Raw genomic sequence first — 13,916 nt, 5'->3', positions numbered from 1 at the left:
AGCGGCTTTTTGGTCTAGGGTCTCTTTGGATGATATTTGTTCAGCTGCTACTTGGGCCTCATCTCACATGTTTATTTCTCAGTATAAACTGCATTTGGTCTCTAGGAGTAGAGCATCCTTTGGCTCTGCGGTGCTGCGGAATATCCTTCCATGAGGGCCTCCCAAGAGTTAGGTAGCTGAGAACTCTGTCCCACAAGTTGACGAGCAAATGAAGTAAACTACTTCAGATAAAGAAGTTATATACTCACCATAAAGTTCCATTCAACCATCCCCCCTCCTTCCCCCTAACCTTATCCTTTGGAATATGGCATGTCCTTTGTATCGGGCAGTTATTGTTGGGATCCTTGGTACTGTCCAGGCTAAGGTTCTTTTTGTGACAGTTGGTGTTTGATGATAAGATGTCATTGGGTCGGGTATGCAAACTCGATCTGAAAGGATAAGGGAGACGGGGGCATTATGGGTAAGGGGAGGAGCATGGAGCTCAGAGCCATATCTGGAAAATGCGGCCATGTCAGATTCGATGTGGATCCGAAGACCCACAGGTTGTAGACAAATGAAGTAGAACTACTCAGATGGAATGTTATGGTGAGTACATAACTTCTTTTTTCAATGCAGCAAGGAGACAGGATGTCTAGAACTAGGGTGCCCTCTGCATTGTTTTGTAAGTGTTTTTATTGTTTTATGTCTTCCAGCAGTTGCAAAGGTCTGAGAGATATGTATTTTCACAGGGAGATGCTAAAATGCTGCCAGTTTCTAGCCATGGGGAGGTTTCACCTGGGGTAGTCACATGACAAAAGTGATGTCATCCTGCAAGTATCCCAGCAGCAATATTTGAGATATTAATTTAAGAACTCCCTGAGAGAGAGAGATAGAGAGGGCATTATGTGCTTTGTCTCTGACCTGGAAACATGCACTCACCACTTCTGCCTGCTTTTTGTTCTGTAAGTAAGTTTTTGGAGCAAAGTAACTCTTTTAGATTCATATGGGAATATAGTAAAGTATAGCTTAGATGTTTTCTTTATTTATTTGAGACTGTCCTGCAATATTGTTTTAAATATTTCCTGTTATTTTGAACTCTGATGTAACTGGTTACTTACTGAGTATTGTCTTCTTCTTTTATTATTTATTATTAAATATATTTAAACTTATCATTGTGGCTGGTATCTGTGAGCCATATTTAAGCTCTTAGAGTACTTGCGTATCTATTTGGTGACACTGTGGACCACTCCTAATTAACATTACACAGTAAGATTGGACACCCTTTGCTAAAGGCCTTAAAGTAGCTGATAAGGATCTGGCTGGTGGGAGTGAAAGCTACCTTATAGTCTGAGCAGAAGGGGGCATAGGTTTGTGTGTGTGTGTGTGTGTGTGTGTGTGTGTGGGGGGGGTGCGCGTATGTGTGTGTGTAAATCAAATCTCAAAGTGTGTGTGTCAGCTGCTTGGGTAGGGACACAAAGCACTGGTGGGACAGAGAGGGTGCTAGAGGTCTTAGCTTGGCCACTCACCTGAGATCTCAACTCTATGGCTGTGCCAGTGGGGAGTCTTATTGGGGATCTGGAGAAATGGAGAGAAACCAGCCCCAGACTGACTGTGATCTCTGTGTGCTCTTAAGGGAAATTACCCTTTACTGTGTACCCTACTGTTGCCAGTGGTGAGGAATGATTCTCATTGATTACTGGGCCAGTGTTAGGGTGCCACAAATGTTACCATATGCAACCCTCCAGGCCATTATATATTTTGCAGTTACTCCATCCGACATAACGTTTCCCATTTTTAATGTAACAGGTATGTTCCTTCACAGTCAGTGATAACTGACGTGGAACCAGTCAAAAGGGGATGGTATTATCCCAATAATTATAGTTACCTTTTCAATTTTTGGTTAAAAAGGTTGTATGAAATGCTGTTCCAATTTCTGCCTCAGTTGCTGGTACTGGAAAAAAGTGAATACCCATTGTGTACAGTTGGTATATGTGCACACACTGAACAGTTACTGATATGCATTTTCTTTGCACAAGTGTACAATGCTTAAACTCGGGATGCCAGTCTGGTGTTCCCTGCTCACCTTTAACCAAATTACTATCTGTGACTTTAGTCTCTGATAAAAAAATGTTCTCCACTAACAGTCCTGATGGCTCCTGGTGAAAGAAGAAATGCAGTAAAGTGATAATGAATACTAGAATAGTAGTCCCAATATGTCCACATGAATATCGAACAGGGCAGAGCTGGAAAGGATTCTCAATGGTTTACAAACCAGGATGATAAACTTTTTTGTAGTCCACACAGCATCAATTTCCAAATTCCATCCTGAATCCTGAACTGGTTTAAGTCCTACAGTTGATGTTTGGTCACTTGACTCATTACCCCAGATCCTTGGTTAGTTTCTACTCATTGTCTGTTATAGATGATATTGCTGGATCAGTAAACCTCACTTACTGTAATGTTGAAATTGTAGAAGAATCACTTTCCAAACATGATTATGTTACTAAATCACTAGGTCTCACTTATGGATATATTGGTTTCCCTGTTTTTCTTCTTCTGGTACAAGATGCAGTGGGCTCATCTTAATGAATAGGCATCTCATCAATATCTGTCACTAGAAAGAACTTTCTTGATGTGCAACACATGAATCCAAGTGGGTGTTCCTTATTTTCGAATGGTTGTAGCTGTTGCAAGCAGATCCAGGAAAGGTCTTTTCCATTTTAGCTGAAGGAAGTGTCTTCTGGAAAAAAAGTCCTGATAAATACAAGGTTTCCTAGTGAAGCACTGTGATAGGAGGTTAGACTAGGCTGCTGTTGAGCTTCTATAGCTCTTCAGTGTATATTCTTCAGAGCAGAAAAAAAAAACACAATAATGTAAACCAGATTCATCAACATACTGACTACAAATTTTGGGGCAAGAGTATTGCTGTCATTTTTTTAGGTTTTCCCATGAGAATTTTGTGAGGGGAATACTTTCTAGTAGTACAAACTGCACTATGTACGTGAAATAACGTTAACCTTTTGAAATATTGGGACCAACTAGAGTGAGTCCTGAAACATGGAGACTGAATGGCCAAAAAGCAGACTTACATTTACTAAGTATGAGACGGGCATTTTTCAGAATATTCCCTTTTCCCCGAAGTATAGCGATCTGGAATTGGTATATAGGTGTGGGGTGCGAGGGGTTGCAAAGGAGCTTTCCACCCGCAAAAAAAAAATAAGTTTAATGGAGACGTGTGATCTTTGAGATTCGCTCTTTTCCTGGAATTTCGGTCTTTTTTTTTTCCTGGCTTGTTGCCACTTGACATTTTATGTGCCAACATTTCACTAGGGAACCCTAAATAATAATAACTACAGTGCCTCTGGCCATTTGAGACCAATTTCTTCATACAATTAGACAAGTTTTGTTTTTAAAGTCTGATACATTCATTCAGCAATTCCTGAAGCTTATGACTTGTGTGAGCAGTGATACTGCATTTACTTTTAAAACCTTACATACTTTGTCACTCTTCTTATATACATAAAGAAGATGTTGAGGCTTGGGTGTTTGTTTAAGTAGTTTATTGTATACAAATACATCAGGATGGATGGCAGGGACACTGAACGTAAATGAATTATCTAACTAACTGACTACATACTTGCATGCTCATACTCTGGCTGTTCACTCTAAATGGCACTCTTGCTTGCATTTGCTTAGTACTTATATGTATGTGCTGGCTCACTGGAAAGCTTCTTAAAGGTATATCACAAACACTGATCTACATTATCCCTCTTTACTGAGCTGTCTCATATAAATAACAATATTTGAATAGTAATGTAATTATATAGACACTAATAAGGAAAAACAGCAGTCATGTACAGGTTGCCGTATGTCTGGAAGTAGGTTTCAAGATGTGACCTGAGCTCATGACATAATAGGACTGGGTTTAGCAACAGGGACAGTCACTGGGAATGTTTTGCTTGTTGTCTCTGGGATTTTGTCAGGAATGGGTATTACTGACGGAATGTTCTCTGGAAAAGGAACATTGGACAAGTCAGTTTGAGAACTGGAGTCTTTTTCACAGGCAAGATGCTGTAGCACTGGTTCAGATACTGGTAACAAATGGTTCCAGTTTCATCTGAATTCCACTCCTTGTGATTCCACAATGTACAATCTTGGCTCTTGACACAAACTTCTCACAAATCTGATGCAATCAAAACCTTTTGACATCTACATCCTCATTGTCTCCCCATTTTGTAAAGAACAGAGTGATTTGCTGGTTTTATCATAGTAAGACTTCTGTGACAAACGCTTTTTCAATAGTTGGGGTTTTACTGCTTTGTTGTTCTTAGCACTTGGAACCAATACATTTCTGCTGATTGGTAGTGTGGTTCTGGTTTGTTTCGACATAAGCCTGTGGGCAGGTGAGCCAAGATGTTTATCACAAGGAATGTTTCTGATATTTAACAAGTTGAGAAAAACATTGATACTGTCACGTCTGGGTTTCTCTAATAGCTGATTTGCACTTTGAACTGCACGTCCAGCCAAGCCGTTTGACTGAGGGTATTCAGGACTACTCGTAATATGAACAAAGTCCCACTCTTCTGCAAATTTCTTGAACTGCTGTCTTGTAAACTGTCATCATTGTTAGAAATAACTCTGTGCGGACTACCATGGACAGAAAAATGTTGCTTCAACTTAGTAATGAGAGTACTGGAAGTTAGGTTGGGAAGCAGGTCAATCTCAAACCAATTTGAATAAGAGTCTACTAGCACCAAGTATTGCTGACTATTCCACTCAAAGATATCTGTCTACTGTCGACCAAAGTAGTTCAAGAAACTGGCTTAACTGAAGTGGTTCTTTTTTGTTGATGCGGCTTTGTACTTTTACATACTGAACAAGATGAAAATACTTTCTCAGTATCTCTTGACGTAAAAAGCCAAAAGTACTAGACCTCTCACCCTTCTTTTATAGAATCAGTTCCTGGGTGGCCTCTGTGCAGTATACTCTTGTTGCAAGGATTTTGGAGCAAGCACTTTAGGACCTTTCATAATGGTACCATTGTCTTGACAAAATCTCATCTCTGTATGGAAAATATGGTTGCACTTCTACTGGTAAACAAGATTGCTTGGAAGGCCATCCCCCCGACTGATAAAATGGTTGAGCTTCTGGAGAATTGGATCTGAAGCTGTGTGAGTTCTAAGCTCATCAAAACATGTGGAAGAAAAATTTCTCCCTTCCATGACCTCAAAATCAAGTTGCTCATTGTTATGCTGTTCTCTGTTTTTTTTCTGGGCAGTCTGGATAAGGTGTCAGCAAGATAAAAAGTTTGCCTTTTGTATAAACAAGATTGAAATTGTATTTCTGCAATTTGAGCATCATGTGTTGCAGTCTGGCTGGAGCTGTATGCATAGGCTTTCTCAAAATAGTGACTAGATGTTGGTGATCACTTTCGATCTGGATAGGTCAACCATAAATTTAATCATGGAACTTCGAACAGGCAAACACAATTGCCAAAAGCTCTTTCTCAATCTGGGCATATTACATCTCAATCTGAATGCATAGGCTACTGGTCTACCCTCTTGAAGAATGACTGCACCTAGACCAAATTTAAAAGCATCACAGGAAAGAGTAACTGGTTTGTGAACATCATAGTAGCTGAGAATTTGTGGTTTAATAATTTTCTGTTTCAGGACATCAAATACTCTGTGATGCTGTTCTGACCGTAACCAAATTACAACTTTGCATGTCAGCTCTCATAATGGTGCTGAAAGTTGGCTTAAATCTGGAATGAACTTGCCTAGATAGTTGACCATGCCAAGAAAACGTTGTATAGCTTGAACATTGTCTGGAGCTGGCATCTCAAGAATTGCTGTTTGCTTTGAAGAATCTGGTCATAAACCTGAACTGGTAAACAAGTGACCAACATAAGTAACTTCTCGTAGCCTAAACTTGCACTTCTGAGGATTCAGAAGATTCACTTCACGTGCTCTTTCCCAAACTTTCTTGAGGTTTCTGTCATGTTTGCCTTCACCATTGCCTCCTACTAGAATATCATCTACTATAATAGGACAGGGATAGCCAGAAAAAAATTGCTTCATTGCATGCTGAAAGCCTTCACTGGCAGAATTTATCCCAAATGACATTCTAAGAAATCTGTATCTTCCAAATGGCATACTGAATGTGGTTAACAATGAAGATTTTCAGTCAAGCAAAATTTGCCAAAATGAACTCTTTGCATCTAAGACAGAAAAAGCAGTGTCATTTGGCATGAGGGCAGTAACCTCTTTGACTGTGCTTATTGGATGATGAGGTTTTTAATGCTTTATTCAGATCTCTTGGATCAATACATATTCTGATATCATCTGAGCTTTTCTTATGAGCTACTACCATGGAGGATACCCATTCAGTAAGTTCTTCTACCGGACAAATTACTCCTAGCTGCACCATTGTGTCTAGCTCGGCTTTGACTCTGTTCTGCATAGCTACTGGAACTTTCCGTGCTGGTCTGACAGCTGAGCTGATTTCTGGGTCTAACTTCATGGAGTACACAACTGGAAGTTTGCCTAGTTTGTCTACAAAAATGTCAGGATACTCAGAAAAAATAGTTTGGGTGAAATTTGAGTTGTTGTCATTCAGGCTTACATGGTGAATCTCTTTATTAGGTGAAAGCAGTCCTATTTTCAAAGTGTCTCTGAGGCCTAATAATGACTGCATGTGTCTCTTGACTACAAAAAAATGCACATTATAGCTGTTCCCAGCAGAGTGACATGAAAGCACTACTGAGCCTTTGGTTTGAATCTCTTCACCGCCATAAGCAACAAGCTTTGCACACTTTGTCAAATCAAGTTGTTCTGCAGCTTTTACTGTAGCAAACGTTTCTGCTGACATAACATTATACTTTGAGCCAGTATCTACCTTGAGCTCTACAGGACTCCCATTAATCTAAACAGTACAAAAGATCTCATTCTTTTCCTACAAATCTACTGCATTAACTGTTTCACCAAGCACAGACACACCATCAACATAAAAAGTAGGCTTGCAGCTTTCTAAATTATCAACTTGCTTTTTGGAATGCCCTCTTTTAATAAAGGAATGTGCTTCATTTGATATACAAAACCTTTTGAAATGATTCCACTTATTGCAAGAATGACACTGCTGACCAAAAGCTAAGTGCTTTTCTCTTTTGAGTTCATGATTACCACTACAATTATGATAGCTGACTATGAAGCTAGGTGAACGCACATGTTTTGACTTTGCTGAGTCACCCCAATGCTTCACTGAGTATGTCCTGGAATTTGCTGGAAAGACTCTGGGTTTCCCAGGGACTATTACAGTACCTGCAGTACCTACCATGTCTTGGGCCTGTTTCTTTTAACCACATGCTACATACTGTCAACATGAGCTTTGTCATTGTGCCTTCCACTGCTATTCTCATTTGTAAGCATACTTGTGTGCTTCTCTGTAAGCTAATATATCTGACAAATCTCAATGGCCTTATTTAACATTAAATCACTGTCTCGAAGCAGAATCTTTCTCAATGTATCATTATTAGTACCACACACAAGCCTGTCTTTTATCATCTCATCTCTCAAATCACCAAATCTGCACATTTTAGCTTTGTTTCGCTTGTCAGTTATATATGCTGCAAAAGTTTCACTAGACTTTTAATCCCTTGTGTAAAATAGGTGCCTTTCCATTGTAACATTAGTTTGGGGGTTACACATTTCTCTAAATTTACGTCTCAAGCACTCTGGTCTTCCCTTGTTTCAGCTGGTACCACTGTATTACAGTCTTCCCCCTCCCCTGTATACACAGCAGGTGCATATACAAATGAATGCTGCCTTTCACTGGCCTCTGAAACAGCTAAATTAAGCAGAATAAATGCCTTTGTGCATTACAAAAGCTTATCTTTGTCAGAAAAAGGAGTCTGTAGGAAAATATCGTATTCCTGATCAAACACTGTCCAATTTTCTGCAGTATTCTTATCAAACACAAGTGGTGTTAGTCTGTGAAATCCTTCTGCCATGCCCACAGATTAAAGTAAAACACAATGCAAAATGGTCCTTGTAATTATGTACAAACATTCACACAGACCAGGTACTTGTAATAACCCAATGCAAAACAAGCTCTTTGAAATACTGTACTTTGCAACATATGCTTTAGAATAACTGTACTTTGTAGAATATTGTTCGAAACAACTTTACTTTGTGAAATAACTGCAGTGTAATACTCCACACACTTGGAAACACTTTGCACACTTTGGATACTTTGAATAGCTTTAACTAATACGAAAAAGTAGTACATAGAGAAAAAATATGGTCATTTTCCCTTTTTTGTACATTTTATGTGATTCAGTTATTGTTTCAAACATTTTTGTAATTATTTAGAATATTTTTTATCAATATGGCGTAGTTTCGTACATTTCATTTAATAAGAAACTTGTTTTGAGCCTTCTGAGTGCTTTGTTTTATATTTATAGCAAAATAAATTATTTAAGCAAGTTTTAGTACCTGGAATTTATTTGTGACCTGTTTTGCAAGTCATTTGAGTAGTAGGGATGTAACCGGTTGCCTCATGGTTGTAACTCTGGATCCCATTCTGACACCATGTCGCAATTCTTATATATATATATATATATATATATAGATATATAGATATATATATATATATATATATATATATATATGTGTGTGTGTATATGTGTATATATATATATATATATACATATATATGTATATATATATATATATATATATATATATATGTATAAAGAAGATGTTGATGTTGAGGCTTGGGTGTTCGTTTAAGTAGTTCATTGTATACAAATATTTCAGTGTAGATGGCAGGAACATTGAACTTAAACAAACTGTCTAACTAACTGATTAGATACTTGCATGCTCATACTCTTGCTATTCACTCTAAATGGCACTCTTGCTTGCACATGCTCGGTACTTAAATGCATGTGCTGACTGACCGGAAAGCTTCTTAAATGTATATCACACACACTGATCTACATACTTGTTGTACTGCCCGGCATGTTAAAATGGGTTCTTCTGTCTGTTTGAATATTGCAAGGAAAGTGGGCTGATCTAGGTATTGACTCCTGCTAAAGTTTCTTGGTGACTGTAGCTGAATCTTTCCCAGCACAGGGGTAAGCTTCAACCCACTCAGAAAACGTTATCTACAGTTACCAAAACATATTTGAGTTTTTCAACTGTGGAAGTTCAGTGAAATCCCAATGCGCACAACAAAAAAGTCCCCACAGCTTTTTCAAAGACTGTGTAAGGAAAGGAACACTTTTTTGGCACACTATGATCTAAACATGTAGTACAAGTATTTACAAAATGCTGAATGACTTTGGAAGTATAAACAGCATACCAGTCAATCAAAATTTGTCATATTAATGAATTTTTCCCCAAATGAGAAGGGAAATGATAAGCCCGACTATTTGAGTTAGTAAAGAGTGTGGGGACTACTAGCATCCCATCCAGGTGGCACCACATTGAGTCTGGAGAGCAGCTACAGTCATCATGCATCCACCTTACCTTTTCAGAGTCATTTTCATTAAGAAACAGGTGCATTAGATGTTCATCATGCTGATCATTGCTGCAGCAGATGTTAAGTTGTCAATCTCGCCTTCATTCTTGCTGGATGGGTTCGGAGCCGATCCTCGGCTCCGACTCGGCACTTGCTTTAGCTCGAGAACTCCTTTTACCAGCTCGAGGCAACCCTATATCCCATGATGCAAGGCGGAACTACCTCAGATCTCGTTTGCCGCTTAGCGAAAGAGGTCTCCTTTGCCAGCTGAGGTAAGTTTTTTCTTAGTCAAGTAAGAAAAAGTGTAGTTAGGGGTTTAATTTTCCCTGTTAGTGTTAGAGTAGTCTGTAATTTATTACAGCCCTCCCTATTCCCTATTTTCAACCTTTGTGTATAAACTTTTATAAGTTTTTGTCTAACGTAGTTTAGTCAGGCCTAGTCCCTTCTGTTATCCCTTCCTGTGTGTTTGTGTAGGATTAATTTGTGTGTTTGTTGGGACTGTTTGTGTTCTATCCTCCTAGGATGTCTAAAGAAGGCAAGGTCTCAGGCTTCAAGAAGTGTGACCAGTGCTGTCAGAAAATGTCTCTGACAGACGGTCACACTTCTTGTGTTTATTGCCTGGGGCCTTTGCACCTGCAGGACTCCTGTGCGTTGTGTCATGCTTTTAGCCAGAGAGTCCTGCAGGAAAGGAGGAACAAACTAATCCTCCGAGGTTTACTTAAACCTGAAGGTTCTCCTCCTAAGTCAGGGTCAGGAAAACCTCTTAAGCCACCGAAGGTTCAGGCTACAGTGTCCAAGCCTCCTCTGGTGGCTCCGGCTCCGTCGGAGCCGATATCGGCTCCGGCTGGAGTCGATACTTCTTCTATTCGGTAGTGGGTTCGGTGCCGCCGGCCCCGATACCCTGACTACTGTGGCCTTGTCGGCTCCGGCTGGAGCCGACACTTTATCCAGCATCGGAGCCGAGAAATCCTCGGCTCCATCTGGAGTTGCAGGGACTTCGGCTCCGATGGCTTCGACCCGTAAGAGATCTCGGTCCCCCTCTATTATGAGTATCCATTCGCCCGGGATCTCCTCTTTTGTCGGAGCGGAGCCATCGGAGCTGATCTTCGAGATCTTCCAGGCTGTCTGACCACGATTTGGAGAGGGTGGTAAGCAGGCTGTTGAAGTCTCAGGCACTGGCCCAAATGCTCCATAGCCCGTCTCATCAGACTTCGGCTACAGCCCCGATTCTTGAGCTTCCTCCTCCGACTCCACACCAGAGTTCGGAGCCGGAGCTTCTTGGGACAGCGACTGTTTCGATGCCGGAGCCGATACATCCTTCGGCTCCGTCGCTCGGCTCCGATCTCCTCCTTGAGACCTTCCTTGGAGGGATCCGTCGCCGGGTTTCCACTGTCGGCCCGAGGGGGCTAGTGGCATCGGACCCTTGTCCGACCCGCCTCCCTCTCGGGCTTCGCTTTGGTAAGCTCGGCGCCGACATCGGCCTCGGAGCCTTCTCTCCTTGGAGCTGACCATTCCTGTTTCTTCGAGCGGGTGTGTTCCGGTCTCCCGGGAGAGGAGCCTTTGAGGTGATGAGGAGTGTCCTGGCCTCTGAGCCTGGTCAACGGTCTATCCCTCTAGCTCCTCCCTCATCAGTGCCTGCAGATGCCTCTTGCCAGCCTCTTGCTCTCAGGCCCAGGGATCCATCGCCCCAGGTTTCCCCACTGGGAATTTCCTCCTCTTCCGAGGTTTCTCCTGACCCTGCAGGGGAACCCCCTCGGAAGAGGACGTGTAAGAGGAAACACACAGACTCCTGAGTCTACTACATCTGATGCTGACTTAGATGAGTCGGAGGGTTCCCCACGGTCCCCCTCTGAGGATGTCTCCTTTTCAGACATCCTTGAGCTCCTCAAACAGAGGGGGAATTGGCCCTCCATTGACCCTCCGAGGATGAGTCGGTATACCTGGAGGCTTTTGGATCCCGACCCTCCACCTCCTGGGTGTCTCCGCCTTCGACCCACTCATGCAGGTAGTGGCTCGAAGGCGTGGGCGGCTCCAGATTCTGTGGAACCTGTCCCCAGGAGACCATCCAAGTTCATTACAGCCCCGTCGGATAAACAGTTCCTTTCCAAGGGTGTCTCTGTGGATGCTATGGTGGTGGCGGCCACTAAGAAGGAACTGGCGGATCCTTCAGTACCTGTCCATCCTCCTAATAAGGATTCTAGGACCATGGACAGGTATGGAAAGCGGATGTTTTCTTCAGCGACCTTTGCTATGCGTTCGCTGAATTACCTTTGTCACTTCACCAGGCTTCAACGAGATATTCTCAAAGAACTGGGTGAAGTAGTCCAGGATCCTTCTGCTGCTGGGGCTCAGGAAAAGATTGCCTCACAGCTTGCTATCCTGAATTCCATATCTAACTCCTCTATGTGGCTCATATCTTATGCGGCCGATGGAGCGAGCAGGGCCGCAGGCACAGGAGTTGCTCTTAGACGCCAAGCCTGGATGCGGCTGTGTAATTTTGCGGACCTTTAAGGCATCCTTCACTAATACCCCTTTGAGGGTTCGGCTTTGTTCGGGCCTCAAGTGAAGGATACCTTGACCAGATGTGAGCAGGACGGTAAGACTCTTTCTGCCGTTGGAGTCCAGTTTTCCACTCCTTCTAGACCATACCCCAAGGGTCAGAAGGGGGGGAAGATGTGGTTCCGTAAAGCCCAAGGAGCTACACCGACACACGTGGTCAGTTTACCCCCAGAGGCAGAGGGGTAACAATAATAGACACCGCCCTAGAGGCAGGGGGGTTCCTCAGAACCAGGGCAACAGGGAGTCTCTTCCTGAGAAGCCCTTTCAGCATCCCTGAGGTGTTGCCCGACTGTCCACCCTTGGAGGCAGTCGGGGGAAGGATTTCACTGTACCCAGTAGCCTGGCAATCCCTATCCCAAGAGAAGTGGGTACAGTCGATTATATCCGAGGGTTACAAGATCCCCTTCGTAAGGTTTCCGTACTCTACAATCCCTTCCAGACATCTCACCCGTCAAAGGGATTTGGCAAAACAGGAGGTTTCAAAACTCCTAGAAAAAAGGGCCGTCCAGACAGTGCCGGCAGACCAAGTAGGATCCGGCGTCTACTCAAGATTCTTTTTGGTCCCCAAAGGATGGAAGAGTGGAGACCAATATTAGACCTCAGCAATCTCAACAGATTTGTCAAAAAGGCAAGATTCCGGATGGTCACGCTTCAGTCCATTCTGCCCTTTCTGGGCAAGAACAGCTGGATGTGCTCTATAGACCTGCAGGATGCGTACTATCACATAAAGATTCACAGGCGCTCCAGGAGGTTTCTCCGCTTTCGGCTAGGGGCCAGTCATTACCAATTCAGAGCCCTGCCCTTTGGCCTCACTTCAGCCCCCAGAGTGTTTACCAAATGCATGGCAGTGGTCACAGCTCACCTGAGACGTCTAGGATTCCAGGTGTTTCCCCTGCAGTGGATGCTTTTCACGCAGTGGTCGTATCACGATCTTCCGATGAGACACGAGATCTTAGTGACACATTCTTGCAGGGCTCATCTGGTCTGGTGGATATCTTCCCCTCTTCTTCATCAGGGCAGACCCTTTGTTCCCCCTCCTCCAGTTGCCACAGTCACCACGGATGCCTCCCTGATCGGGTGGGGGGGGCATTATCAGGGCAGGATGGTCCACGGGACGTGGCAACCCATAGAATACCATCTGCACATAAATGTCCTGGAGATGAGAGCAGTGCTTTTAACGTTGCAAGCCCTCGACGACTTTCTTCCCACGCTGACTATTGCAGTACAGACGGACAACATGTCCGTAGTCTGGTACATCAACAAACAGGGCGGAACCAGATCCTATCCCTTATGTCGAGAAGCTCTCAGACTTTGGCAATGGGCGATCTCTTCTCAGCGGTTTCTGATAGCAACGCACATCCCCGGCAGGTCCAACCTATTGGCGGACAGGCTAAGCAGATCTATTCTGATGCCTCATGAGTGGTCCCTCAATCAATCTGTAGTGGATCAGATTTTTCTGAAGTGGGGCACTCCTTGTTGCGATCTTTTCGCTACCCCTGAAAACAACAAGTGCCCAGACTATTTCACTCTATTTCCCCTTCCAGGCCAACCCCTGAGAGACTCTCTAACCCAGGATTGGCCTCGGGGACTTCTTTATGCTTTTCCTCCCTTTCCATTGATTCCACAAGTCATTCAGAAAACCACCGTTTTGAGAGCCAAATTGATCCTCATTGCCCCTTATTGGCCCCGACAAATTTGGTTTCCGTCTCTGCATCGTCACCTTCTGGTGCAGCCCTGGCATCTGGACCCAGTTCCGGATCTTTTGATCCACCAGTCGGGTCAGCAGCACCGGGCCATTCATTCTCTCAACCTCACTGCTTGGTTGCTCCACTTCCTTCCCTAGCCAGGCTACCAATGAT

The 13,916-nt window shown here is 43.1% G+C and overlaps 1 protein-coding gene across 1 annotated transcript in view; it reads left to right on the top strand.

The window, feature by feature from the left end:
- Positions 1-13,916, top strand: part of BOLL (boule homolog, RNA binding protein) — a 2,224,369-nt gene that overhangs the window by 1,527,347 nt on the left and 683,106 nt on the right. The window lies entirely within an intron of this gene.

The sequence above is a fragment of the Protopterus annectens genome, chromosome 2.part0 (genome assembly GCF_019279795.1).
Source record: "Protopterus annectens isolate FY-2018-M chromosome 2.part0, PAN1.0, whole genome shotgun sequence".
Lineage (NCBI taxonomy): Eukaryota > Metazoa > Chordata > Ceratodontiformes > Protopteridae > Protopterus > Protopterus annectens.
Note: the sequence above shows the minus strand (reverse complement) of the source record. Positions and strands in the feature narration are given on the sequence as shown.